The 27,347-nt window shown below is 43.0% G+C and overlaps 1 long non-coding RNA gene across 1 annotated transcript; it reads right to left on the reverse strand.

Moving 5' to 3' along the window:
• Positions 1-7,456: 7,456 nt before the first annotated feature.
• Positions 7,457-11,072, reverse strand: LOC119007814. Its single transcript, XR_005071235.1, has 3 exons — positions 10,959-11,072; positions 10,660-10,714; positions 7,457-7,717 (listed from the first exon to the last, which is right to left on the reverse strand). It is a non-coding gene; the product is annotated as an uncharacterized LOC119007814 (long non-coding RNA).
• Between the last annotated feature and the right edge of the window lie 16,275 nt (positions 11,073-27,347).

Genomic DNA, 27,347 nt, shown 5'->3' on the forward strand with positions numbered 1-27,347 from the left:
ATTACTCAAGTAAAATACAAATATCTCAAAATCATAACTGAGAACCAAACTTCAGTAAATGTACTTAGTTACATTCCATCACTGCCTTTTACTTAATAATAACAATTATACCACTTAATCTGCAACCGAAGATAAAAATCAACATAATTAGGAAACTTTGATTAATGCATCACCCAAATTGCAAAATGTACATTATGAGATTTTGTAATCAAAAACACATTTACGAAATATCAAATCATATTAATAATGTTGATGACATTCACTGTTTTGAGGTTCGGGAACGACTGTCAGCTTTGGAAGAATTTAACAGTAAACAGAACAACGTATTTACTTCATTAACGTTCAACCATAATCCATAATTCAACCTGAACTTTAACCAGACTGCTCGTGCTGCCTGATCCTCGTGACTCAGGATGCAAACCTCAGAGTCTGCAATTAAAATCATGCAGGTTTTAGTTTGATGGAGCAACTAAACGAGCACATTTGTCTGGTGGTCAGTGAATCAACAAGTGAATATCTGCCTGGAGTCTGACAGAAACAGAGATCTGCTCGGTGCTGCGGTGCTGCGTGGGGCCTCTTGTTGCCCCAGTGGCGGTGAAGGGGGAATTAGATGTAGTGTTGTCTGAGTCCCTGTTAATCCTCAGCTGATTAGTGGAATTCTCATCAGGGCTCCTTCAGAGAGAGCGAGAGAGAGTGTGGACGAGAGAAAAGGAGGAGAAAGAGAGGGAGAAAAAAAAAGGAGAAACAAAGAGAGAGCAGAGTTGGGGAGAACCTCCCTCCCCCGTCTTGGCCTTCCTCGCTTCCTCTCGTCAGTCACCCCCCGCCAAGGACCACAAGGGCCCGCGTCTCCTCCGGCCAATGAGATCTCAGGCCCCAGGGTCACCTGGCTCACCACACTAATCCTGAATCTGCCTTGTAGATTAGTACTTTCCCACTCGCAGCCACTCTAACCGAAGCCCCGGCAAATCCCGAGGTAAATGTCGGAGCTTCCGGTAAGTGGGTGAGCACGGCGTTGTGCAGTGGATTAAGGAGAATAGGATAATATTTACAAGCCCATCGCCAGTAGTGATAAGGCTGAGGATAAACAGTAATGGTCCCTCTTTAGCCTTTTTTTTCTCTCCCTCGTCAAGGCAAATGGTTAAATCTCTGAATCCCCGTGTTTAGTGTCTGACATTGATGTGCTAAATTAGTCAGCTGTGAATTCGTTCACGTCGCTCACCTCGCCTTAGTCCTGCTTAAACGGATAAACAATTATTTAGGGACAGGGATGTTACGATAAGAAGCCTGCTGATAGAACGAGGTGAGAACGGGACTCTGTAATTTTTAGTGATATACTTTGAATCATTTGAGACTTTTTTTTTTTTTTTTTTAAAGCTCACTCTGAGTTTGGTTCCAAAATGCTCCACATGCCAAAGAGTGCTGACGATTAGACTCGGTGTCAGATTGTCACAGTGATGGAAATACGGACCTTATAGACGGAGAGAGGCCGCTTACACAGACTGCACCCCTCACATGCTGTCCGTCATGGAGTTCTGTATAAATGACCTGTGGATGAAAATATTTAATAACTATTGTGGGCTTTTATAAATGAGATAAATATAGTGTAGATTAGCTGGTGTCCAGCAGCAGCGAGACATTTAAGAATTTCTAAACAATATACTTTTATTTTGAAAATCACAACAGCACCTATCATTGACCCCTCACTTTGACTTTTGTATCATCATGATGGGCGCTGGCATGAGGATGTGGTTGACATTTAAAGAAGTCTTTGTTTAATGGCCTGACAGCGATTTTAATAAAGCCACGTTGTCGCTTGCTGCTTTTCAAAATAACAGCACATTTGCAGAATGCAGCTTTTAGCACCGTGCCATGTTTGCTTAAGCTGTTAGCAAAACTGGTGCTGTGCTCCCGAGTACAGCAGGACTCGTTTCGAAAGCAGCATTCGGGCGATGTCACACGTTTTGATTCAATATACGAGAATGAGCGATGACAGAGGCTGTTCGTCTGATGGTGTCAGAGCCAATCAACATGAAAAAAATGATCATTTCTTTCATTATTTTATTCAAATATAATCTATATATATATCAACATATTCCTGCGTTTATATCACAGCTCTACATCTGACACACACACACACACACACACACACACACACACACACACACACACACACACACACACACACACTTTCTGTATACTTTGGCAGACAAGCTGTCAATCTGTCCCACTAAACCTTGAAAACACAATTAAGGGAAAACAGGCACTTTTTGCAGTTTGACAGTCTATAACTTTTAAACAATGATCGGTTCCCTTCAGAACTTAACTCGAGTGTGTGAAGAAGAGTTGTACCACCTCACAACAACACGACCGGTTGTGAGCAAGTGTTTGGAGGCCTACTATTGCAGATCCCACCGCGACTAACAGAGGATACAAACCCCTCAGAACAAGATGGCTGACGGCTCAGACGTGTCCATCTCTGCTCGTCTCTTATCATCCACTCACAAGATGGACTGGTTTTCTCTCTACTGTAGATGGCACTGTTAACCTTGACTTTGCACTTGGTTGGGACTTCACCGTTGAGGAAGTGAGGAGAGAGGGTAAAAAACAGTCGACGTCTGCTCCTCATTACCGCTCCGTGCCCCGGGGAGAAATTAATTAAAGTGGGGAATAATAATAATAATAATAACAAAGATTATCTTTGTCATCACAGTTATGCTAACAACAGTAATGGAGTTTTGAGGGGAGCCAGAGGCCGAAATAAATACCCTCCAGCTTTTATCTTACAGAAAACTGAAGGTGCTGGGCTCTTTAATTTTTTTTCTTCCCCCTCCTGTTTTTCAGAGAAGTGAAGACTTGGTGGTGGTGGGCGGGGGGAGTTTTGCACGGGGGAGGCTCGGGGTGAGGGCCGGAGTGAAAAGCAAGTGTGTTATTGTAACAGAGCTTATGAAGGAGTCAAGAGGAGGGCAGTGTGCCGATCGCACGCTAGGCTGCATGATTCACAGAACACGAACCCTCCGGACCCCCCGCCTCCCCCGCCTCCCCCGCCTCCCCTCCCCTGCTCCTGAAATCCCCACCGTCAGCTCGCGTTATGGAACTCATACCAAAGTGATGGCGAATCACCTCGCGTCACCTCTCGTGTGGGCGACTCCATCCATCTGGGGTTAATTGGCACCCTAACCTGTGGCCGACGTCAAAACAGGCAAAACATGATCTTAATTCACACCGTTGTTTTCTAATCTGAGGGGCAGACAAAACATCTCTGTCACAGCTGAACTTTAACCGTGAACGACTCTGAAACAACCGGAAAATCACGTTTGCACGTCGTTGAACATTTGTTCCACACGATAAGGTGAAAAATTGGCAAAAACCGATCCAGATCTGAAGGTTTAACAAAGGCTCGGAAAACTTCAACCCCGCTGCTGGAATACTGTTTAAAACGTTTACATTTTATACATGCTGTATTCATATTTCTATAATATATAATACAATATATAACATATATAATACAATATATAACATAATGTTTCACGTCTGACACACGTCAGTGGTCATCTGTTAATTCACAGGACTTGTTGTTCACGTACCGTCTGTGCATAAACAACGTAAGTGATGTCAAATACGTGACGGGACGCGAGTTACATCAGTTTATGTAGCTTACTTTAGTTATTTTAGCCCACAGTATGTTCCTTTTCTAACCCTGAACTTATAGTTTATTTTGCCAAAAAAAAAACTGCGACTGTTTGAAAATTTTAACAACCTTTGAAAAGTCATAATAATATATCATCCAATGCAATGCGATGTGTTAGTCGATAGCTTAATTTTGACATTTTAGCGTCACAACCTCCTGAACAACCTGAAATGACTGACTTGAGTGTGTTTCAGCATTTTGTAAGCTCGGAATCACTTGGTTTTTTGTTTTTTTTGTTTTTGTTTTGTTTTGTTTTTTTTCTAGCCCGGTTTGTAGCTACAGAACCAGGTAAGAGAAAATTCATTATCACAGCCTCGTCACATTAAAGTGTCTACGAGGAACTTTCAGTTTTTTTTTATCCTGGCGCCCCCTTTGGACAAAAGCAGTACGACACCAGCGGCTGCTGTTGTAAAGATCTTTGCTAGTTGTTTTGGAAGCGAGTGACAGAGGAATCAGGATGGATCACAGTGAGGTGATGAATCTTTATGTGATTCTATATGTGATCACACCCGACTAGAGACATTAATAACTATATAAAATCATCAGTCGGTTTGCTGATGGTCTTGTTTGCTGTTACAGCTCATTATAACCATCAGAGGAATCAGAGACCATTTCAAAAACACTTAAAAGTTATGAAATTGAAAACTGAACCAAAAGAAATGTAAAGCTTCAACAAATCGTTGGTTTGCAGAAATGTACATTACCGACATTTACCTTCGACCTCATTATGAAACTCTCTTCATGACCCCACTGACAATTTTACAAATGCAAGACGTAAAACTTCAAATCAAGGTTTTAATTTGAAAAGCTGACCTTGGGGAAACGTGAGATGTCACATGGCAGCGATATCGCTCCCTCCTGAAAGTTGTCTGCAAATGTCAATGAATGCATGCACTGTGATCCAATTACATCAGCGTGTTAGAAAAATGTTCTGCAGCAGCCACCTCACCCAGTTACATTATCTGAACTGATGAACCCGTGAGACAAACGGACCCAGCCCCGTCTCGTGACCGCCGCTCGAACCTCTTTTCATGTTGCCTGTAAAAAGAGGACGGCTGACCTCATGCACTGCTGGGATATTACTTTACATCTTCACCAGGCCGCGCCCTCGCTTGTCGTCTCGTGAATGATTCGAGCCTGTCGAGCACGTCACTGCTTCCTGTGCACTAGCTGGTCGCCAGAGCCTAATGGAAGACAGGTGCTGAGAGCGAGAGAGGAAAAACTGAGTCTGAGAGATTGAAGATGAATAAAAGGACGGTCGGACACCACAGAAAGATTTTTTTAAGCTTCAGAAATCAGAATAATCTATTGACTGTTAAGGGTCGCGAGATTGAAATGATATTAGTTTCTTCAGCTCATCAATAGTTAATTCAATCAAATTGTAAAGCAAGCTGGCAAATTTGCCCCAGACATGAATTCCTGATAATTGTGAAAGATAAATGTTCTTTGTCCTCTTCACTTCTCCACAATCCAATTAGGATCCGATGCCGAGAAAATCAGCTGACTGTATGCTCGGCAGCGAGATGAAGTTAGCTTAGCTGCTCATTAGCTATTTCCTTGAGCCCTCTTGTAATATTGTCTCACTGAAGTTAGCTTTGGTCTGAATTACTAATCAAGTGCACACATCCGGTGTTTGATGAAATTTTTACCTATTCCCAAAGCATTTCCTCTTCCTGCAAAAATTCATTAGTTTCAGGCAGAAAAGGAAAACGTGGGCGCCGTGCACATACTGAGTTGAGTTACTTTGTCTCATTCTTTCCATCTGATAATATCCTCTGTTCTTTTTTTTTTTGTTTTTGTTCCCCTGCTAAAGTTTCTTGTCCTCGCCGTGGTCCTCGTCACTCCTGAGCACGTCTTTGTTTCTTCCCAGGGAAACATCGCTGACACTCCTGGTGTGAGGCTGGAAGTCACTGTGCTGCCTGTTCTGTTGATACCCTCTGTGTTTTGACTGGAAGTGGACCCCCATGTGGGAATAAGGTGGGAAGAACATTAGACGTACACATCCACTGCAAAAAATGTCCGCTTAAACAAGTAGGTCTACCACTGGAAAGTCAAAGTGAAAAATGTTATTCTTGCAGCTTTAGTGCATTATTTCACTTTTTGCTGAGACAGGATGAAACCATTTTGGACTTACTTGTGGAAACAGTACCTCAGATTAAAGGCTTTCGGAGAGACGTTGTCAATTTCGGTGTCGTGATGCTGCTAACTGACTCCAGCACTTCTTGGCACCGTTCATCAAACAAACACTGTCAGATTTCAAGCCTGCATTGTGTTGATTATGTACCATTTAAAACGCCTGTCACTTCACAACACGCAACATTTTGGAGGATGCATTGTGCCGCTGAGTTCGTCTTCCACTCAGAACAGAACCTCTCTGGACCAGTTCGGTTATGTCAGCAGATGTGATGCTTTCAGGTTCTTTTAGAGAAATCAACACACACAGTTTAAAAATAAGCAATAAGTGATATGTCCTCTTAACTCTGTGTTCAGAGTGTGTAACTTCAGTGTGAGTAACGTTTTATATAAAATAAGTTTGTTTTTTTTAAATTTTGTATCTGTGTGCGCAGACCGATGGCTCTCTGCGGTCATCTAAATTGCACGTTGTTAAAAACTGAGATATTAACTGTGTGACAGTAACACAAACTCAGCTTCAGCTCACATCACCTCCGTCAGGTTCCAATCAGCCGTAAAAAACAGAAACGCCGGTCAACTTTGGGTAGGACAGGATTACCTCTTCCTCATACATAATGCAGATGGTGTCAGCTAGCCTAGCTTGCTAACGTTAGCAGTGATTCCCACTTGGTAATAACATAGTTAGCCTACAAGTCAAAGCACTGAGGATATACTGAGCTCTCGGAATCTACTGCTGTATTTTCATTTGTCAGTTCACGTGATTTGTAAAATCAACAAATCTGCCAGTTTCAGTTTTCTCCACTGTAAATCTGTCTCTGCTAATCTGCTAAAGAACTGGAAAGATCATTTCTACAGGTCTGAACAAGTCCCTGGGTTGGACATTTCTTGCAGTGTAGAAACCAGAGCATATCCTGGTATGTACACAGCAATTACATCCCAGCACCCCGTGCAGAGAGGCACCCTCAGCGGGGTCACTGCCCAGGGGATCCAGGTCTGCCCATTAAAACATCATCAGACAATGCAGTTTATTTAAAGAGACATACGAGTCTCCACTGCTACTGTTTACCTTCCCTCCGCTGGAGAGCAAAGATAATACCGTTTGAAAATCAAAGAGGAACTGTAATTTTCAGTGCATGAAGTCACCGCGGGTCAAAAGTTGTGTGTACGGACATCGCAGATTTATTTATTTGGAATGGGGGCCGAGAGAGGATGAGCCGGGAATATCATGTTTAACTCGCTGCTCGGGTTTTAATCTCCTTCCAAAATGTTTTATGTCTATCCTGGAAGCTATTTCGTTTTTTTGGAGTTTATCTTTCCAGATTGTAAAAACATGGATGGGCTGCTGCTCAACACTGTTGTTATTTCTGGTGTGAGGTTCTATGAATCTACTGTATACTTTCCCATCTTTTATATATATTTATATATATATTTATCTTCCTTTGGACTGAAATTATTTACTGATTGTCACTTCTGTCATTTCATGGATGATAGTAGAAACCAGAGTACCAGTCGGACCCTTCTATGTGTCTCACCTTCACCCAGTTAAATCAATCAACACCCCCACGGTGCCCCACTGGGCGCCTCCTCTCCGAGCCCCCCGGAGGGTCCGTCACCCTGCTGCATGCCCACCTTATCTGGAATATTTAGCTCCGATAGCAGATTTGCTCCCTCTAATTGTCCTGTCAGTACACCGGGAGCCTCGGTTCCTCCCTCTCTTCGCTGCTCCGTGTCACCCGTTCTTGCAACACGCTGCCTGATGGATGCAGATAGCCGTCTTTGTTCTCGAGGAGCGCCGGCTGTTTTCGCTGGCGACCTTGTGTGTGGTGAATGAATAGCAGGTCCTCCACAGGCCGGAGCCGGAGGGTACAGTCAGTGAGAGCACGAGCAGTAAGAAAACTGGAACACAGGGGAAAAAAAAAAAAAGGAGTTCACCACGAGTGGATCGATGAAATGCTTCTTTCTTAGAATCAGGCAGCGCTCCAGTTTCCACCTGTGGGTCCTGATTTCTCATCACAGGACACTGATGAATGGAACAAAGCTGTTTTATCATTCATGACTTCCATCTATAAAAAAAATCTGCGATGAAATCCACCTTGAATATAAAAGTATATATTAAATACATCGGTATACGACTCCTGCTCTTCCATCTCATTTCCTCTACATAAAGCAGTTATAATGTGGATCTCGACCTTTTTCTCTATGTTCGTCTTTTGTTTTCCGTAAAGCACTTTTTCTTTTTTACAGCAACGCTTTCTCTCCAGGCTTACCTTATCCTGACCTAACCCCCCCGGTACACACTCCCCTCCCCCAGCCGACATCAATCAGGTCTGTGAGAGCCATCATGGTAATTTGTTAACCTTTATCCAGTGACCTGCGCTGACCTCCGGATCACCCTCAGTCTGGGGATGTGACCGAGAACACCGGACTGGATTTGTTCAAGAACTGACAGACAGGAAATGAATCAAAGTCTAATATATTTTCTCAGCCTGTTATTCTGTATATTTTGTCTGATGAATTTCAAAATAAAGTACTGTAATCACAAACACACACACACACGGATAAATGAATCTAAACATGCAACATTGAAGAATTTCTTATCATAAATGCAAATATCACCTCCTAAAACGATGTGTTAACTCAACCGGAGCCCGATTTAACATTCAGAACCGGCGTTCAGTGTTCGAATTAAGAAAACAACAAAATGTGCTCTTATTATCTTTTTTCAATTACAAGGCGAAGGCAAAGAAGACGCAGTTCATTCCTCTGCTGGATTATTATTCAAGGCACAACGCTGGCTCACCGCTAACTCTGAGAGCAAATGCTCTCTGCCGATGCATATTCATATGTTTAACATACAGACATGCATTCCTAATGATGCAGGAGAGGACAGAATGCAATAAAGCTCATTAATACGTTTTGCCATGCCAGTCAGTCCTCGGCAGGAGAAAACGCTGCAGCACGCCGTCGAGTCGAGCTAATTCAATTCTCCGATAAAGAAACGACTTCGGATGTGAGATGAAAACAGAGAGAAATGAAATGTGGCTGCTGCAGAGTGTTTACTCTCTCTGTGGGAAATTTGTACTTTTTATTATTATCATTATTATTATTATTATTATTATTATTATTATTATTATTATTCCTCCTGGATGTGGAGCAAGACTCTCATTTATAAAACTTCCTTTACTCTGAAGTTATTTCTTAGCTCTCCTTGTAAGACCTTAACAAGCATTTCACCTACTTCAAAAACCTTTCCAAACCCATTCTTCTCATGTTTTTAAGTCGCAAATTATATTATGTTATGAAAATGAACAATTTTGAATGAACTTAGGTTGAATGTTTGCATGTACCTGCAGGGAAATGAGTGAAATAGCAGCATTATGTTCAAGATTGTGTTTGCCGACTGGTGTCATGACAATACATATTAATGCTGGATGAATATATTTTTTTCATAATTTGTGAAATTAGTACAAATAAAGCGATGTCCTGGTAAAAGTATCTTGCTAATGGAACAGTCTACAGGTGACCTTTGACCAGACGACAACAACAGCAATAGTAGAAAAATATTGAACATTAAACGGAAACTGCTGCACAGAAACAGTGAAGTGCTCCGCAACTTAAACACTGGCTTTGTTTACTGGCCTCTGTGGCTTCATAAAAGCTACTAAAGACATTTCTGGGGCTTTACTGAGATTTGGTTCTAAGATGGCAGGTGCAAATGTGAGTCACAACTACACATCAGTCTGAAAGTTTTAAAGGAAAGCTGCAGATCTTCCTGCCTGCTCCTCGCCTCTCCGCCTTATCAGAAACAAGATGACAGACTTTAAGTCACAGGAGTGGTGGATGCATTTTACAAGTTCTTCTCAGCCTGACCTTCTCTTATCTCCACACATGCCCTGTCACTTTTAGGTTTTAAGATTTAACATGAAGCAGCCTCCTGATGTTCGGGGGTTAGACAACCAGACGTCTCGTCCGGCCGGAGTGGGCAGCCGTCAGTAATGGCCGCGCACTTTGTTTATAAATTATTAATGATTTTCTCCCCTCGCTGTCATCTTGGACAGGCGGTGAGACGAGCCGATGCCTCTCCTGTTTGTGTGGCAGCGCGCTCCTCAAACAGATTGCAATTTATTCCTCTGCAGTTTGTCCGTCAAGGCTAACTCTGACAACATAATCCCGAACTAATCCGCCATGTTCAGTTTTTCTTGTTGGCTCTCATGCAAACTGCTCTGCCAAATCCCGCTACCTGTCAGCCTGGCCTTGCGATGGGGAGCCCAGACGGGCTGCCAGCCCTGCTGCAGTGGCTCCCGTGGGGGGGAGAGAGAGAGAGAGCGAGGAGGGGGAGGCATGGTGCCCGGGTAGACTTAACCCCTGCCTCCCTCCCTGTAATCCACTGTAAACAGCCAGAGCCTTAGAAGGGCTAACTGCGCTAATCAAGCCCCAAGCTCGCCCAGTCACTATCATACACAGTGCCCTAAGAACTAGAGATTTGAGCAGCTACTGCAGTGTGTGTGCAGGGTATGAGGGTGTGTGTGGAGCAGAGGGGCCCATTGACAGCTCCTAATCCCCAAGGAGGGAGAAAGGTGCCAACATGAGGCAGGGATGGGTGTCCTGACTGGAGCCACGAGGGCCGTTTTCCACGACTTAAAATATAAAAGAAAAATAAAAAAAAAACTGGTGGAAAGCACACAGCTGCTCTCCAAATGTATACATGAAGATATTTCATCTGGCTAATAAAACCTGCAGTCTATCCAAAGATACCAAATTACAATTCAGTAGCTAATATATATATATTTTTTTACAGTAAATTATGGATTAAATGCATAAAAAAAGGAGATACTCACATGTTTTCATGAAGCACCAGAGGCAGCGTTGAACTCCTCAAATTCTGTATTTTTCCTAAAAGAAAACCAGCCGCTCAATATTCTCTCCCAGCCTTCAGAGAGCCACATTTAAATTTCCCTCACACACTCTCTCAGTCTCTCTGACAGTGACCCAAAATCCACAGGAAGAACATAAAAGGCCTGACAGTAGTCAAAGGAAAAGGGAGGTGAACTAAGCCAACTCCCCCCCCGCCATCAACACAACCCAAAGTTTCAAGAAGTTGTGAGTGGACATGACAACACCAGCAGAAAAACTTTACCCGCCGGGTCTCTTTTTCTTTTTCCTCCTTCTCATTCATTGTTCCCAGTAATGAGCAGATTCAGTGGGGAGTCGGTGGAGGAGGAGGGTGGAGGGTCCGAGGTCTGAAACTGACAGCAGAGGAAAAGAGTGAAAAGCTCACTTTGTCAGTGTCCATCAGGTGTTATCACTACATCTCTGAGTGATACAGATGTGTCAGGCTGTGTTTTAAATCAATCAATCTGTTTTTTCTATCAACCATAAGAATATCATCTTTAAAAAATGCTTCATGTAGACGACAACAAAACTAAAATACCTCAATGTGGGAAAAGGGAAATTTAAATCTGAAGAAAATAGGATCATTAAGATGTTTTAATGTGAAAACTGTTTTCTTAATACAAGACAATTTCACATTATTATTAAAATTAACAAACTAAACATGTTACACCAAGAAATTATTCTTGTTATAACAACATAATAATGATCTTATTTTAGCTTGAAATGTTTATGTTTCTGTTACAGCTTAACACACGTTTGTTATATCCTCATAATTTATCTTAGAATGTGAAATATTGTACAGTTATTACATTTATACATTTTAGATGTTTAGAAGTTGATAATTTATAGTTTGAACTTAAAATGTAAATATAAAATGTTTGACATCATAAGAACACATTCTCGGGTTATTTTATCATATTAGAAAGTGAAATGTGTCGTAATGATAACTTGTGATGTTACGACATGAATTTATCACATTATAACATGAAATTAGCGTTATAACAAGACAAACAGTGTCTTGTCACGACGACACAAGTTCCTCGTTACAGTGTGATAAGTCTGTATGATGAGAAAGTGTGACAATATCAGAACCAGAATCAGCTTTATTGGCCAAGTATGTGAACACAAACAAGGGATTTGGCTCACAATGTACATGGACGTAAACATAACATAAACATAATGGACTATTATAAATATATATCTAAGTGTATGTATATATTATTTACAGTGAGGATCATAGTGTTAAAAACATGTTGTCATATCATGATACTGATGTTTTCTGCAGCCACGTGGCGTCTTGATGTTTCAGTTCAGAAGCTTTTGATCCGAGTGGAACCAGACAGAAAAACAATGACTGTCACAGAATCAGAGCTGATTGATTGTAGACTGTGATGTATCTCATTATAAAGTGAATGGTAAGCGATGACAATCTGAAAGGTAGAATTGTCATCTAATCTGAAAATGCTCCCGGTCCCTACGGTCCTCTAAACAAACCGGGGCATCAACACCGAGGTGCCCGTGGACACACTTGAAGCCGGAGGCCCCGCGTGGCTCCTGTTCTGTGTTACAATGCAGCTGCTTCATTCTCTTTCCAGCTCCGGAGACTGTGGGAAAGCTCTGGACAAATATGTTTGCCACTTTAGCACGGAAGATAAAAGTGGCCTTCAAGGGTGGAGCTTAGGAGAGTGTTGAGATGACGGTGAGGGAGTTGGCGGAACTGCGGGGAAAATGCGAACATGACATGTCGCTGATAAGAGTCCTCCAGCAGGTTAACACCAGAGCTTGTAACTGGGATTGCCCCGAGAAGCCCTCTTAGGAAGGCCTGGCATCTGCACGATAGCACGAGCCCTGGCGCTCTCACATGAGTGTCACACACAGCGGGTCTGGAGGGCAGTTTGGACGGGAGCACACACCTCTGAAGATGGTCCGAGGTAGAAGAACCACATGTTGGACTGACTCTAATGACAGCAGATCATTTCTGCATGAACTGTAACTCGACTGCACCGTGAAAATCCACCTGCTGCTTCACGTCTGAGATTCCTTTAACAATAATACCACTTTTTTGTTGGACGCGAGGCTTTCAGAGGTGTCACCAGTGTTACATGGCATACATAAAACCCATTTAGCACTCACATTCACCATGATACACTACCATGATGCTAATTTGTTGAAAATGTGTTGTAAACAATACTAACTTGGCTAAAACCAAACTAGCCTTGACAAGGTGCTAACATTACATCTGGCGTGTCGTTAGCTACTCATCTGTGGAAGTCAGCTACAGTTTTTGGAGTCAGCGTGTAAAAAGCAGGTTATCAATACAATTATAAACAGAAACCATCGGCTCTGTAAAGCAGAGACCTGGCGAGGAGCAGCCTGACGCCTGGATATGTTTGCACAGATGAAAAATGCTGGGAAGAAAATTTATGCAGCCCTGACATCCACATACAGTCACTCGCGTGTGGGCAGACATGTTAGTGAGGACACTGTTGTCAAATGCAGTAACATGATGGTGTTAGCTGATGCTACGTTGTCTAAACCAATGCTAACTTGACTGAACCACGCTAGCCTCGACAAGGAGCTAATACTACAGCGGGCACGTTCATAACGTTAGCATCACTTTACCTGACTCGTGGAAGTCTGTCACTGTTGTGAAAATACTAATTGTGTTACCAATATGTAGTTAGATGACAGATACAACAATATCTGAATGTGTGCCCCTCAGACATGTAAGCACAGGGGAGCAGGAGTTACCTGAGATGATGTCAAGATTTGACGAAGGCAAGATGACTCTCAGGTTGTCTCTCTGCAGTGTTACAGAACATTTACTCGAAGAGTGAGCAAAATATTCATAATCAGATTAATGTTAACAGGTATTTCTCAGTGGTTATTAATGCTGTGACTTATACCAACCTGTAAGCAATGCTAGGTCTCACTCTCCAGATGTACAGATTCTTAAAAAAAACATTTGTTCCAATCACGAGAAAATAAGAAAGGAAAGAAAAGACAAGCGAGCACATTGACCTGTAGATGTTCCGTAGTGTCGTTCCATATCTTTTATCCTTTCCCCAATACACCACAAAACAAATGCCACAAGACCAGAAAGGACAGGAAAAAAGCAATAAAAAGTGAGTGATGGCCATTGATATTTCAGGCTGCAGAAACCCTGCGTCAGGAGACTTTGCTTGGCTTTACATAAACAGGGTAATAAATAGATCGATCACACATAGCGAGGGAGATTCATGTCACATTAAGTGACGGGACGTTGAACATAGGCCCAGCTATGTCTCATTACTCAGAGGACGCTTCCCTGGGGGAGGGTTGTGTGTCTGTGTGTGTGTGTGTTGTAGGTGGTGCAGATAGCAGTTTGCATGTGGAGAGCCAGGCACAGTACAGAGGCCAGCTGCTGCAGGCACGTCACTGCTGCAGGCTGGAAAAACCACAAAGATTTTTGAGGGTCCAGATAAAGTGCAGCAGCTTCGACAGGCTCTGGCTCAGCCGGTAACAGCCTGTAATCGACAGGAATAATACAATCATACATCATAATGGTACAGATTTGAATAATAATGTGAGCAAACATCCAACAGATATGTCTAATATACTAAAGTAAATACTGAAGTAATACTAGTGTCTGGCGGATCTCTTCAGCTTTATGTCTTGAATTGATAAGTTTTTGGGTCTGAAGACACAGATCCACCTCCACTTTGTTCTGTTGGACCCTCTCTGGATGATCTGTCCAGTATAAATAAAGGTTTGTCGACTGGCTGATTGAAGGTTATTTAGTTAATCTAAGCTCGGCGATAAGAAACATGGTGACGTCAGTGTTTACTAAATAGTTCAGTTTGGTTTAAAACAGACAGCTAGCTTTCCTTTTTCAGATCTTTTTAACGTTAGTGCACAGACCTGGCTGACGCTGGTGATCTGACATCAGGCTCAGTCTTGCCCAGTTTCACTAAAATGAGTGAACCCAAGATGTGACGGCATCCAGTGTGACGCTGTATATCATAACCGAGGTGTCTTTGGTGATGTAACCGTGCAGTCAATAGGTTTGTAAAAAAAAAACAAACAAAAAAAAAAAAACCAGGAACTAAGAGGTGGAAGTTTCACCATTTTTGTGCGACGCTGACAGATGACTGAAACATCCCGTCGTCTGGAGGTACATCGGCCTGCTGCGAGCCAAAGTGGAGGACGGAGGCAGAAGCTCCAGACACAAAAAATGTCTTAAAGTCAGACAAACAGACGGATCCATCAGCCTAAACTTCACAATATACCAGCAGTGATACGTCTGCAGGAATGTCTTCACTTTTATTACTTTTTATAACAGTAGTCATAGAGTATTATAATACATTTCACAATAAGATTTTCTGCCTTTAATGTATAAATGCTTAAATCTCTGTATAAGACACAACTAATACCAAAGAGCCGATGAGCTTTTATTTTCTTGTAAAGGCCAGTGATCACTTTGGTTCATCCTACATCAGATTAAAGGCTCTAAACACACTTCATTCACAGGTTCAGCAATTTCAGAGGCAGGATTTCTGATATACTCGGATTCATTCTTTGTTTAACCCGATATTCATTTACAGAGCCGATTGGCTTTAATTATTCAAACTCTGTCAACAAGGCTCATCATAGCTGAAGGAACTCGGCTTCCTCTTTGCTTGCAGACCATGTAACAAAAATCCAAACACAGTTCACAGACTGAAGGCGGCGACCTTTATAGTCTCGTTGACCTCCTGTGGTATATTGCAGCGCAGGGGCTTTCCCATATATCGCTGTCCAGCACGGTGAGGCCGAGTCCTGCTGCTTTAGATAGCAGTTTGATTTACAGTTTAGTGGGGGGAAGGCTGGTGTCGCTGGTGGGATTCTGCCATAAGCCATCAATGGAAGTGGTCAGAGGCGTGTAAGATAGAGTTTACAGTTCTGAGAAGGACTCTGGGGCATAAAAGGTTGTGCACGTCGGTGACATTTCCAGCCCGGTCTCATTTAGTTTTGCCCCGCTGGCCTCTTGCGAATGGCACTGGGAATCCAAGCATCCGAGTGGGCATTAGCAGGTCGTCAGTCCTGGCCCCCTTCTGCCTCGTAAATCAAAATCTCCAATGATGTAAGAGGTGCTGCATAGTTGTCTTGCAGGAGATCCTTATCAACGCAGACATGCACAAGATTAACTCGATGCTCTCTGAGACAGGGTTAAGGACATTTAATTTTGGCTGTAGTTTGATACGACCCCTATCACACAGCGCCGCGGCGATGCCACGTGTCTTTTTCCATTACTCGTCGATCCAAACCTTCGACGCGTATTGTTTGAACCAGCAGGCAATGCAAAATGGAAATAAACGGGGTAACGGCAAGTTTTCCAGACAAGTGAAAAAATGAAAGTGACACAATGGCACAATTGATGGAGGGCTTTCGCATCCACTTTTAGACCCCTGGTGACTCCTCACTAACAGCTGCTGTAAAACATGAATTCATCAGATAATCCCTCCAAAGCCCGGCGGTCAAGCCGAGGCATTCTGGGTCTCGAGCGCGCTCATAAATGAAATACCACCTGCACCAGCAATTTCAAACCTGCAGCAGAGTAAAGTTATATTTAGGTAAGAACATGAAGGACCTTGATCCCTTAACAAAATAAAAGCTTGACAGCTAATCTCTTCAACAGAAGTCAATATTGTTGAAGTCTGATGATGTACAACAGGGGGGCCGTGAGGACTACGGCTAAGACAAGCAACTGTCAGTTGTATTTTTCAAAGACCAGACAGTGGGCAATATCAGACGGATCAGTCCATCTCCCAGCCGTGATGCGACTTTGACAGAGTGCCAAAAGTCCTGCCGCATCACTTGTCTGTTTGGTATGATGGAGGGGACGTTATTCAGCTATTTCAGAAACCCTTCAAATCCACGTTTAGGCCACAGCACTTACGCTATGTGTTTTTATTTTATTCATGTGTGAGTTATGACACAGGAGAACGATCTTTTATTGACTGAAGGCTGGGCCGGTCCTTCACGCGTGGTGCTATAGTGGTTTTGTACTCGTTTAACACTGCTGCGGCCTTGAGAACAAACCAATTGACTCGAGTGAGATGTCCCTCTCTGGAATATTGTAATGCGCGAGTATTACCAGGGGCTCTACAGACCTGATACAAGTGAGCCTCCGGGACACACACTGCATCTCCTCGATTCTCATCCAGAGATTACAGTCAAGTACAGCCGGCACTCTCAGCACTTCATCTTCCGCGGTGCGTGTGCAGCTCTCTGCCTCCGCGCTGCATGCATGCATGTGTTGAATGCGTGAGTATAAGTGTGTCTGTGTATCACACCGTTCCACCTCCTCCACCTCCTGTGTGAAGAGGAATAGGAGGAGGAGGTGAACTGCTAGCACTCACTCCCTCGGGCTCTGCATTTCCTCAAGAAGTGACCTCCGCCAGACTTTGACCAGATTCCTCTGTACTTTAAACAAGACTCCCATTACAGCCCTTGTGAGTACAGTAACAGGTTTCCATAGTTTGCCTTGGGCAGTTGCATGGATGGCAGATGTGTGTTTGAACATGCCTCTATGTCTGTAGAGGAGAGGAGCGAGTGTATGTATGTACGTGCCCCTGTGTATAAATCACTTGACCTAGACTTACTGTTGACCATGGATTTATGCCAGCGTGAGAGGCTCCCGATGACAATGTATCTGCCTTAGCCATAATGGATGGTACACAGAGCGCGCTGTCATCTGGCAAATATGCTCCCCGAATGGATCTCAAGTGGGGCGGCGCTCGGCAGAGGGGCGGCGGGCGACGGAAAGGGGGAGAGATGGATGGTGATCAGCCCAGGGTGGAGCCATCAGCCGCAGACTCTCCCCCACAGCTTTTTGGAAACTCAAAGCATTGCTCGAATTAGACCAGCCATCAGCACCGCAGTTGGTGAGACGGACGAGCAGACTGATGCCTACTGTGCACTAAGCTCAGGGGTAGCTTTGTAAAAATACGGAAGGGAAATTCAATGCTCTGTGTTGTTATATATGAAAATGATGAATGTCCCCACATGTGGCGCGGGCCAAAAGATGCCAGCGAGGAAGCAGCGAGGGGGCCAGAACGTGACGCGAACGTTATCCACGCACACTCCAACACACAGCCGCGCGCTCGGCTGGAAGTCGACCACTTATATCATCTGTTGTTACTTTGATAACGCGTAGAATAATAGCATTAGTACAGTTTGACATTGATCAAGAGAAATGAAAGCGGTTTTGGTGAGGGATCAAATTGAAACCACATGCTGCTAGAACCCGATACACTGTACGGGTTCCAACTGGTCCGAGGAGACTCATCCATGATTCTGCCAGACTATCACAAAGCATAACCTCTTCCAGACAAACTGGAGCTATCAGTGGGGAAGAGAGCTGAGAACCTTCCACAAACCACCGTGATGAAGTGTCCTATCGCTAGGTTGTCTCACAAAATCTAGGGCCCCTTCTCCACCAACAGACGGCCACGAAACACAGGCGAAGCGAGAGCAGCGAGAGTGTGTGTTCTGGTGAAGTGTTTCTCACACTGTTGAGCGTCAGTATCCTCAAATATGGATTTGTTTTAGAGGATCTTTAGGCTAGAAATTGTTTTAAAGGAACATGACGCAAGTAACAGAGATTTAATGGGAAACAAAAGAAAGTTAAATCAAAGTTTTAACACACCGCAGGTGTGGCTGTTAAAGCCTTTCTCCATCCGTTACATAACAAAGAGCTAAAATAACTCACTGGGTCACGCTGGTCTTTGTATACTTGGAAATGTGATGTGATGCATCTGTCAGCAGTGATAGTTGATATACATATCCTCGGAAATGTAACTAATATTACTGATGTTATAATATTACCACCATCCACCACACAATCTCATTTGAATGTTGTACAAATAATCTTTTTTTCCACCTTGAAAGAGGAAGTCAGAGAGAGGCCTGGTCAACGAGCAGCCGTAAAAATACAACAATATATTAAAATAAAGCAACAATGAAACAGATGGATAGCTATTCAAACACAGTGACTTCTCAAGAGAAATAACGTTAACAGGAATTACAAAACGCTTAACTGCTGATTTTGTATCAAGTGGATTTATCAAACAGGGAACGTTGGAACAGACGGAGGAAACACTAAAGGTCCTGGGCTGGACTCGAACTGGGAATGTTCTGATCCAAGGATGCCACCTCAGATCTGAATCCCAGAAATTCATCAGCGTTAACACTTACAAACCACCGTCCGATGAACCAACAGAGAAACGGCTAAAGAGCAACAGATCGTACTCAGTAGATGGAGCAACGTCTTCGTACTGTGAAAACTAAATGTCAAGCTCTGACGTAAGCTTGAATCAACCAATTTTTAACCCACACAGTTCAGTAAATGCAAACCTATATACCTGACAAGTTCCTCCCACCGAACAGCTTTTACAGAAAACACTCTTTGGGACTTTGACTAGAAATATCCTTCCCCCATCTAAGTTTAGTAGAAGTCCAACAAACGAACGGATGGAGGTGAAGACGACATTATTTCTTTGTTCAGTGATTCACGAAAGCTTTTCTCTTTTGATACAGAACATTTTTGATCATTTGTGGAAGAACTTGAAAGTTTTCACTTTGTTTTACTTTTGCACATTTGAGCTGCCAGCGGAAAGAAATTAACCTGAAAACAAGTAAACTTGATCCACAGGGTTATTTATTCACGATCACTTTTCCATGACTGCTGCAACTTTTACTTTCTGCTCCTTTTCTCCCGAGGACATGTTTTTATCAGGACGGAGGAAGTTATTCATCAGTTCAGAGTCGGGCCAGAACCATCGCTGCTTGTAAAATTTACAGGGCCTCTCTCAGGTGTACAGCTTGTGCTCTTTGAGATCACGGCTGTAATTGTGCTCATTCCACACCTGACATGTTTATTACCAGGAGGAAATGTCGTTTCTGCAGGCGTAGATAAACTGTAACCGTCAGAAAGGAAGTGATTGGCAGGTGATGGCGCCTGTGGACTCCAATAACGTGCACGCCGTCTCACTTCCAGCTGCTTTAAGTCCGTTTACAGAGCACAACCAGCCCGACAGTGTGTGAAGTGAACACTCACAGCAAAGGACCCTCATCATTCTGTCACAATGTATTGCTCGCAAAGTAGTCGAGGATCCCACCAGCAAACACACACAAACACACATACGTGCGCACACATGCTCGCACACACTCTATAATCCGCTCATCCACCCTTGTCTTTTACACTCCCCCCGCACTGCTGGCGACATCGCTTGTGAAGCACGGACGCTCGTAAATTCCCTGCCTTGATTTTGTTAACCTTTACCGTGACCCGTCACTTCTCTGCTTGGCGTTCTAGCACCCACTCATTCACAGATGAGGCCCTGCTTGCCTCTGCGGAGACGAGCCTTGGCGCTTCTGCAGCTCATCGCTCAGGCTTCTGGCTCGGCGGGACGCTGCGGCCCCGCAGTGCCAACACACCTCAGAATTATGGGCCACTTTTGGAGTTAAATGATAGACGTTCGAATCGGGCGTTCACCTCTGTCGTCATTGCCTCGCACAACACTTTTAGCAAGGCTTCATGAGGAGTTCTGGGGAATAACAGCTCCTTGGAAAACCATCAGTGTGGGATCCAGTTGTCTTTGTAAAGAGAATGGTGTAGAGGTGCCAGCCAAGGAGTTCAACTGCTCTGCAATTAATCATTTTGAAATCAAAGTAGTGGAAAAGTAGTGTGAATATGCAAAAGGGAGCCACATTCCTGAATATGCATTAACTTTAAAGTGAAACTCTCACCAAAATGCAACTGAGACTTTTTCTATGAATGTATATGAGTCAAACCTTCATGTAAAAGCATAATTATAAAGAAAGAGGCACTTTTAAGATTTACCGTATTTTCGTTTTCAGCTCAAATTCATTTCCAATGGGCGTGCTGTGGGCACTTTTACACTAGCATCAAAATCTGTATTTTTAAAACACTAAGAAGGCTCGACACAACATGAGACTCTGCTCGTAGCATCACCAGGGTCTCTACACGTAGCTCAACTGAACCACATACAATCTACTCAGATCTGTCGATCCCCAAGTACGTCTGGGCTGCCATGACGACGGCTAGAGGAACAAGCTACTGCTAACGTGAGTCGTCCAAAAACTTTCTTTTTAGTAACTCTGTGTACAAAAACTATGTTCTCAGTGCTGGTGTTCATGTGTAGAGACCCTGGTGATGCTACCAGCAAAGTTACATGTTGTGTCGAGACTTCTTACTGTTTTAAACATAGAGATTTTAATGCTAGCGTAAAAGTGGCCGTAGCACTCCCATTGAAAATGAGTTTGACCCGAAAACGAAAGTACGGTAAATCTTGAAAGTGTTTCTCTCATCATAATTGTGCTTTTACATGAAGGTTTGACTCATATACATTCACACAAATAGCTAGATCAGGACACTTTATTTTAAAACTAACCAGATAACCAGTTTCATTTAACTTATTGTTGTAAACTTGACCACACAGTCTTTCACATAAACTGATTCTGGAAGTGTTGCTCAAGCTTCATAGTTTGAAGCTTTAGGCCACAGAAGAAGCTCCAGAATGTGCTGAATACAAAATACCACGTTAGCTTTCAACGAGGAAAAAAAAAAGTACAATGAACACAGGAAACGTTACACGAGGATACGTCTGTTCAATGAGATCGTAACACGATGACCCAATTACATTTGTCATTGATTACAACACAAGGATTATCATTAGAAACCTTCAGCATCGGTGTTTCTGTTGCATGCAGCCACTCTGCATCGATTTAAACTGTCCAAATCTCTGCATGTTAATCTGAGCATATAAATCTTGTCTTTAAGCATTCTTCACTCTAATTTATCTCTGTAATGGTCATTAGACTGAGCGAGAATGTGTGTGCAGTATACACATCTCTCCATGTGTTTAGATGTTCTGTCTCCTGAGGTCAGCCGGGTGGCAATCTGTCGGGAGTGACGCTGATTGGTTGTTGCCTGGTGTAATTCTGCGTCTGTGTGCTGAGAAGGACGCGGCATGTAACGTACAATGTATACACACTCAGACACGTAGAAACGATGTGTGTATTTTCAACATTATTATTATGATTCAGTGTCCGAGCAGAGCAGACGGGGACTAAATTAAATGTATTTTTCCTTGAGAGACGAGAGACGCAGGAGATTTTGTGCATTCGTACCTGAAAATGGCAAAAAAAAAAAAAAAAAAAAAAAAAAAACCCCAGCTGAAAGTCATAATCATTTATATGCCCTGACAGCGGTTCTGGTTCTGCTGCCCGTGTTTCCTGGCAGAACCGCTGCAGAGAAACTCTCTCCATCACAACAGCTCTTCAGACTTTTTCTCAAACCAAATGTTGAAGTGACGACTGCTCGACACACATTCAATCATTTTTGTGAAGAAGCGTTTCAAAATGTGTTTTTTTTTTCTAAATCCGGTTCTTTTTGATATTTGTCAATATTTTGTTGCATAGAGTTTTTGTCTCTTGCTCTTTTATACTTTAGTAGTTTATATTGTGTTTATTTATGGCAGTGGTTTTCAATCTGGGCTTGGGGAACCAAAAGAAGAGACCGAGGAACCTCTTCTTTGTCACCTGATGCTGATGCAAAAAATATTATTATACAAATTCTACGATTGTGATTGTTTTGTTAGGTGATGGTTCTGCTGTAACCAGTAATTATGGCTATTATTTGTCCAACAATCATGAAATGTGCTGCGATAAAAGATGTGATTAGATTTTGTCAGAGACGAAGCAAAACCACAAGTAGAAATATTTTGTGACAAGTAAAAGTAGACAAGTGTGATAATTACCAGAGCTTTAATTACTCCTGTAGAACGCTGCTGGTGAAGGTGGTGCTGTTGTTCACTTCATACCGTTACGTAGCGTACTTTGTAACAAGACATCATAATTAATTTGAAGCTTATAAATCAATGTTGCAGTAGAAGTTTGAACACTTGTGTAATATTCGCAGGAGATCTGATGGGTAATCCCTCCTTCAGCCTGTGATTCTGAGGCCAACTTGTTCTCACATTGCTTCGGTGTGCCATTCAAACTGTTTCCGCTCCGTCACAGTTTGACACTTTTTATGTCTGTTTAGCTCAATGGGAATCCAATTAAAGCATGCTAGGTAGGCATCCTGAAGCGATGACCTCTTTCTGCTGCTGCACAATCACAGCCGCACCTTCCACATCCGGTGGGTCCGGCGTGGCTGCGGCGGGAACCGGTTCCATAAGAGGAACACGTTTGTTTGTTGTTGACTCCACTATATGACCGCACATGCCCTGTTTTATTCCAGAGATGACGACTTTAGAGTAGACACCAGATTGAGTCTATATATATAAGTCTGCTCTCTGTGAGCCGAAGGATTTACTGTTGGTTTGTCAACCTCTCAGCGCCATGGAGACGGGGTCACGACCACCCGACGGCGTCACCGCAGCAGTCCTTACAATACAGAGCTGCTGGTCAGCTCGGTGTGAGGGGGGCTTCCTTTACCTCCCGATGGCCTGTTTTTTTATGGAGGTGTTGCTCCCCCCTCGTGGGGTCACAGCCCCCAGCCGTGTTGGCCCTTGTGCCTGTTTGCTGCAGCGTTAATCCACCGGCGCTTGCTTCCCACTGAGCAACAAGTCTGCGACTTAGTGACTCAACTGTTTGTAGGGAGGGTTTCAGTCGTCGCCACGGTAATTGGTTCATCCTACCCCCTATCACTCACCTCTTTAAGGTCTTTGATTGGCCGGGCTTGCCAAAGAGGAGATAGAGCAAGGGATTATGGGATGAGATATGGCCCCGGAGGGTAAGGCAGTCTGAGTTCGGCAACTTCACAGCTGATAGAAAATCCTGCTGAATTTTTCATGAAAATAGAAAACTTTTTCTTTATAGCCCCGAGCTCAGTGTCAACTGTGGGGACTTTTTGTTGTCTTTGTGCTCCGTAGATGTCGAACTCTCCCTGCTGTTACCTGGTGTCTGCAGCGAGTCCAGATTAAAACTCACTAATTCAGAGACCAGTCTCACTTGTTTTGAGTTTGGAGTCTGAAACTAACCACTGATTAATCTAATTGTTTCCTCAGTTGATCATTTGGTCAATAAGATGTAAAGTGAAACATGGCCATCAGTTTCCTAAAGCCCCAGATGATCTCATCGAATTGCCCGTGTGACCAACAAACCAATCAGAAGACATTTCTCATGTTTATATAGTTGGTTTAAGTGGCTGCTATTATTGAGGTTCAGTTGGTTTGGACATCAGATGTGCAGTTGAAGGATGGAGCAGCATATCGGCAGTCAGCTCGTCAGCTCAGTTGGCTGTGTAGCGATCCTGTCAGTTGAGAGCAATAAGGAAGTGCTGGTGTTGAAACCGCTAGCTGAGGCTAGCTGGTTAGCATGCTAACATCAGTAACGTTAGATGTCCCTGACTTAACTTCAACGCTGATATTCTGTCACATTCTGCCAAGAATTTTCTGACATTCTTACATATTGCACTTTCAAAGATGACATCTGATGGTATTATAACACGTATATTAAGAAAAAACACATAATTAGACTCTGATATTTGTAGTCTGAAAACGACATCCTTACATTTCAAACTATTTTTGCTCATCCTGTTTGTAGAGATGTTAGCTGTCTGAGTAGCAGCTTAAGTTTATACTAAATATGCTTAAATCTTCTCATATTCACCCGATTCATCAGGTTTACAAATGTTATTTGAATGCAGATTATATTAAAGGCTCAGTCTATGATCCAGATATAAACGGAAGGATTGCCCAGCCACCGAAAATCAGACTGGAACTCACAATCACTCACACAACGACTGACGTTTCTTTTAATTCATGAAATAACAGAAGACAACAACTAAATCTAAGCTGTTAATTTTTCACACAGCTGATGATGTTTTCTTACAATCTTGTACACGCTGGCGATATTCGTAGGCACAAAAATAAAACTATTGTGAGCAGTTAGAAAACAAAAATATGGATTTTTCCTGTTTCAAATCAAAATCTCGAAAATCAAAATATATCTACGTTTACTGCCGTCCAAAGAACAGCAGACTGGGCCTTTAATCCTCTGGAGCTACTGTCTTCTTAGATGAGCAATCATCATTACCAGTGTGTTACATAAATCTATCAAAATATTAGTAGAAAGGGAGGTGAAGGGATAAAACAGGGAAACATGTCTTAAATCACAGCGGCCGTGACAGTCGGAGTCATTCGGCATCTCAACCGCAGCATTAAATCTGCCAACCAGAGCAGAGCAGGGCAAGAAAAACACCCCGTTGTACCCGTCTGTGTCTTCCTACAGAGACGTTTGCTTTTCTTTCGGAGGTTTCAGAGCTCCTTTACAACTGATAAGAAACCTGCATTCCTATGCGAGCCCACGGGCCGGCCCTGCTGCTGACCCCACTTGACATTGTCCAGCCACGAGAGGCTCCAGTGCCCGAGCACAACACAGCAGAGAGCCGCCTGCAGCTCCACTCACCTCCCTCCACATCTCCCTCCACATCACCCTCCACCAGACACTCACCCGCACTGAAGAGCGCCGAGATAAGGACTGAGGGCAGGGTGTTCTCTGACTGTACACCACTGATAACTCGCATTTCTGTGGAGGTACCTTTGAGTAATGTCGGACACTTTGTGTGGATTAGTTTTTGTGTGAATATGTAAAGAGCTGGAAAATGACATGAGATGATTCTCTGTGTTTTTGGCTTGATAAGGAAGAGTTTTGAGACTTTGAAAGTTTGTTAGAAGTCCTGAATGTAATCGTGTTTCGGTCTGTCAGACGTACTGATCAGACAGATGGGTTGATAGGGGGTATTTATGAGCAATATTCCTGTAGTAATACATAACAGTGGCATGTGCAAGTTCTGTTCAGATTAACTCTCACTCTTTAGTACCAGCATCCGTTGATGTTTCCATGTTTTACCTCTGCAGACGAGTCCTGCCGTACATCACGGCGTGCAGACAGTTGCTGATAACTCCCGTCTCCCAAAGCAACAAACACCACCGAGTGTAACGAATCCGAGGATTCCTGACGACAGGTTTTCATCAGCCTCAACCTGCATGTCAAGGCTGCCAAACTATAACACACACCAGGTTTATTTAAAGAATAAAAATAGAAAAGATTTGGAGTTGGAAAGTAGGAGAAGATCATAAAATTCAGCTAACAGCTAAACTGATGTTGAGTTTGAACTGTTCTGACTGTTTCCAGTGTTGTGAAGCTTGAGAAACTTTCGCCTTACATAAAAACAGATTATTACAGCAGAGTTTCTTTATCAGGATCCATCCTGTCAAACTGTAATGAAAATCAAGATAAACTAGTTTCAAGTCTTGTTTTCTGACACAGATCAGTTCAATTAAATACTCATTTATATTCTGTCTTTGGATTTTATTGAAAGACTCGAGGGTCTACTTACAAAGCTTTTTGACAGTTTTCATTGAAAACTGCTGCACAAAAGTGTCCATTTTAATCAGCATCTGTAATTATTTAACTTTAATTGTTGTTTTTTATTTCTCGAACAAACGTCAGCGTTGTCTCTTTCACTCAAGTTCAGCACCGTCAGATGTCTTTGTTAGAGGAGAAAAACAAGAACACAACGAAGTCAACTTTCTGTATCTGAACTTATTTCTCCTTTGCTCTCAAACTTATCCCCACTAATCATCTCACAAGCTCTCAGATTTATCTTGTGGTTATTTGGAGGGGCCCGCCACTGGACCAAACAACCCCGGGTGGTTAAAACTAGCTCCGCTCGTTTGTTGTTTCCAAAATCCATCTGGAAAGGAACCGCTAGAATCTATTCCGAAAGTAGAAGGCGATTTAAACAACGTACCTTGGAAGGTGATCTGCTGAATCCTCTGCCTATCACTGTTTATCTCAGGCTCGAGAACATCACCAGCACCAGCTGAGAGTGTTGGTCGATCAAACTCTTACCAAAGCCAGTCGGTCAGAAGCAACTGCAGCTTCACGTCACGGTCAGACGGCCCTTTCCTCCAGAACTACGTTACCTAAAACGTACGACATTCGTATTCCTACACACATCTACAGCTGCCCCTCCCTCTATCACACGGCTGTCTGACGCCAATGTAAAACATCAAAAATGTTCAAAATATAGCAAATATGTAATCGGGTATGTTTTCTTTTAGGTGGCTCACATGCATCTTCCTTACGGTGCCGTGCATCAGGACACTGCTCTGCTTGAGCTGACGGTCATCTGCTGCAGGTAACACACTGAGTAGGTATAAGTACCAAATACAAGCCCACATCAGAAGACCAGAACAATCCCATTAAATGCACAGGCCTAAGTAAGGCCTAAGTACTGTGGGATCATGGGAGTTGTTGTCTTCATTGTTAAACAACCATCACCACCAATGAAAATCTCTCCGACGTGTCAGAAACATTCACAGACGAGATGTGTTTCCACTGGAAGTTACAGCCACAGACGACCAAATGAACCGACATTAAACCTTGAGTGAAATGACAGATGTGTCCGGGGTTTGAATGTTGTTGGAAACATCTAGGACGATCTCAACAGGATGTATAACAAAGGTTAAAAGTTATTTTATTGCAGAAATGTTGCATATTGTATCTTGAAACAAAAGATACAATTACAATTTCCACCACTGACGTGTTTTGTGTTAATTTCACAGCTTTAATT

The sequence above is a fragment of the Acanthopagrus latus genome, chromosome 18, assembly GCF_904848185.1.
Source record: "Acanthopagrus latus isolate v.2019 chromosome 18, fAcaLat1.1, whole genome shotgun sequence".
Lineage (NCBI taxonomy): Eukaryota > Metazoa > Chordata > Actinopteri > Spariformes > Sparidae > Acanthopagrus > Acanthopagrus latus.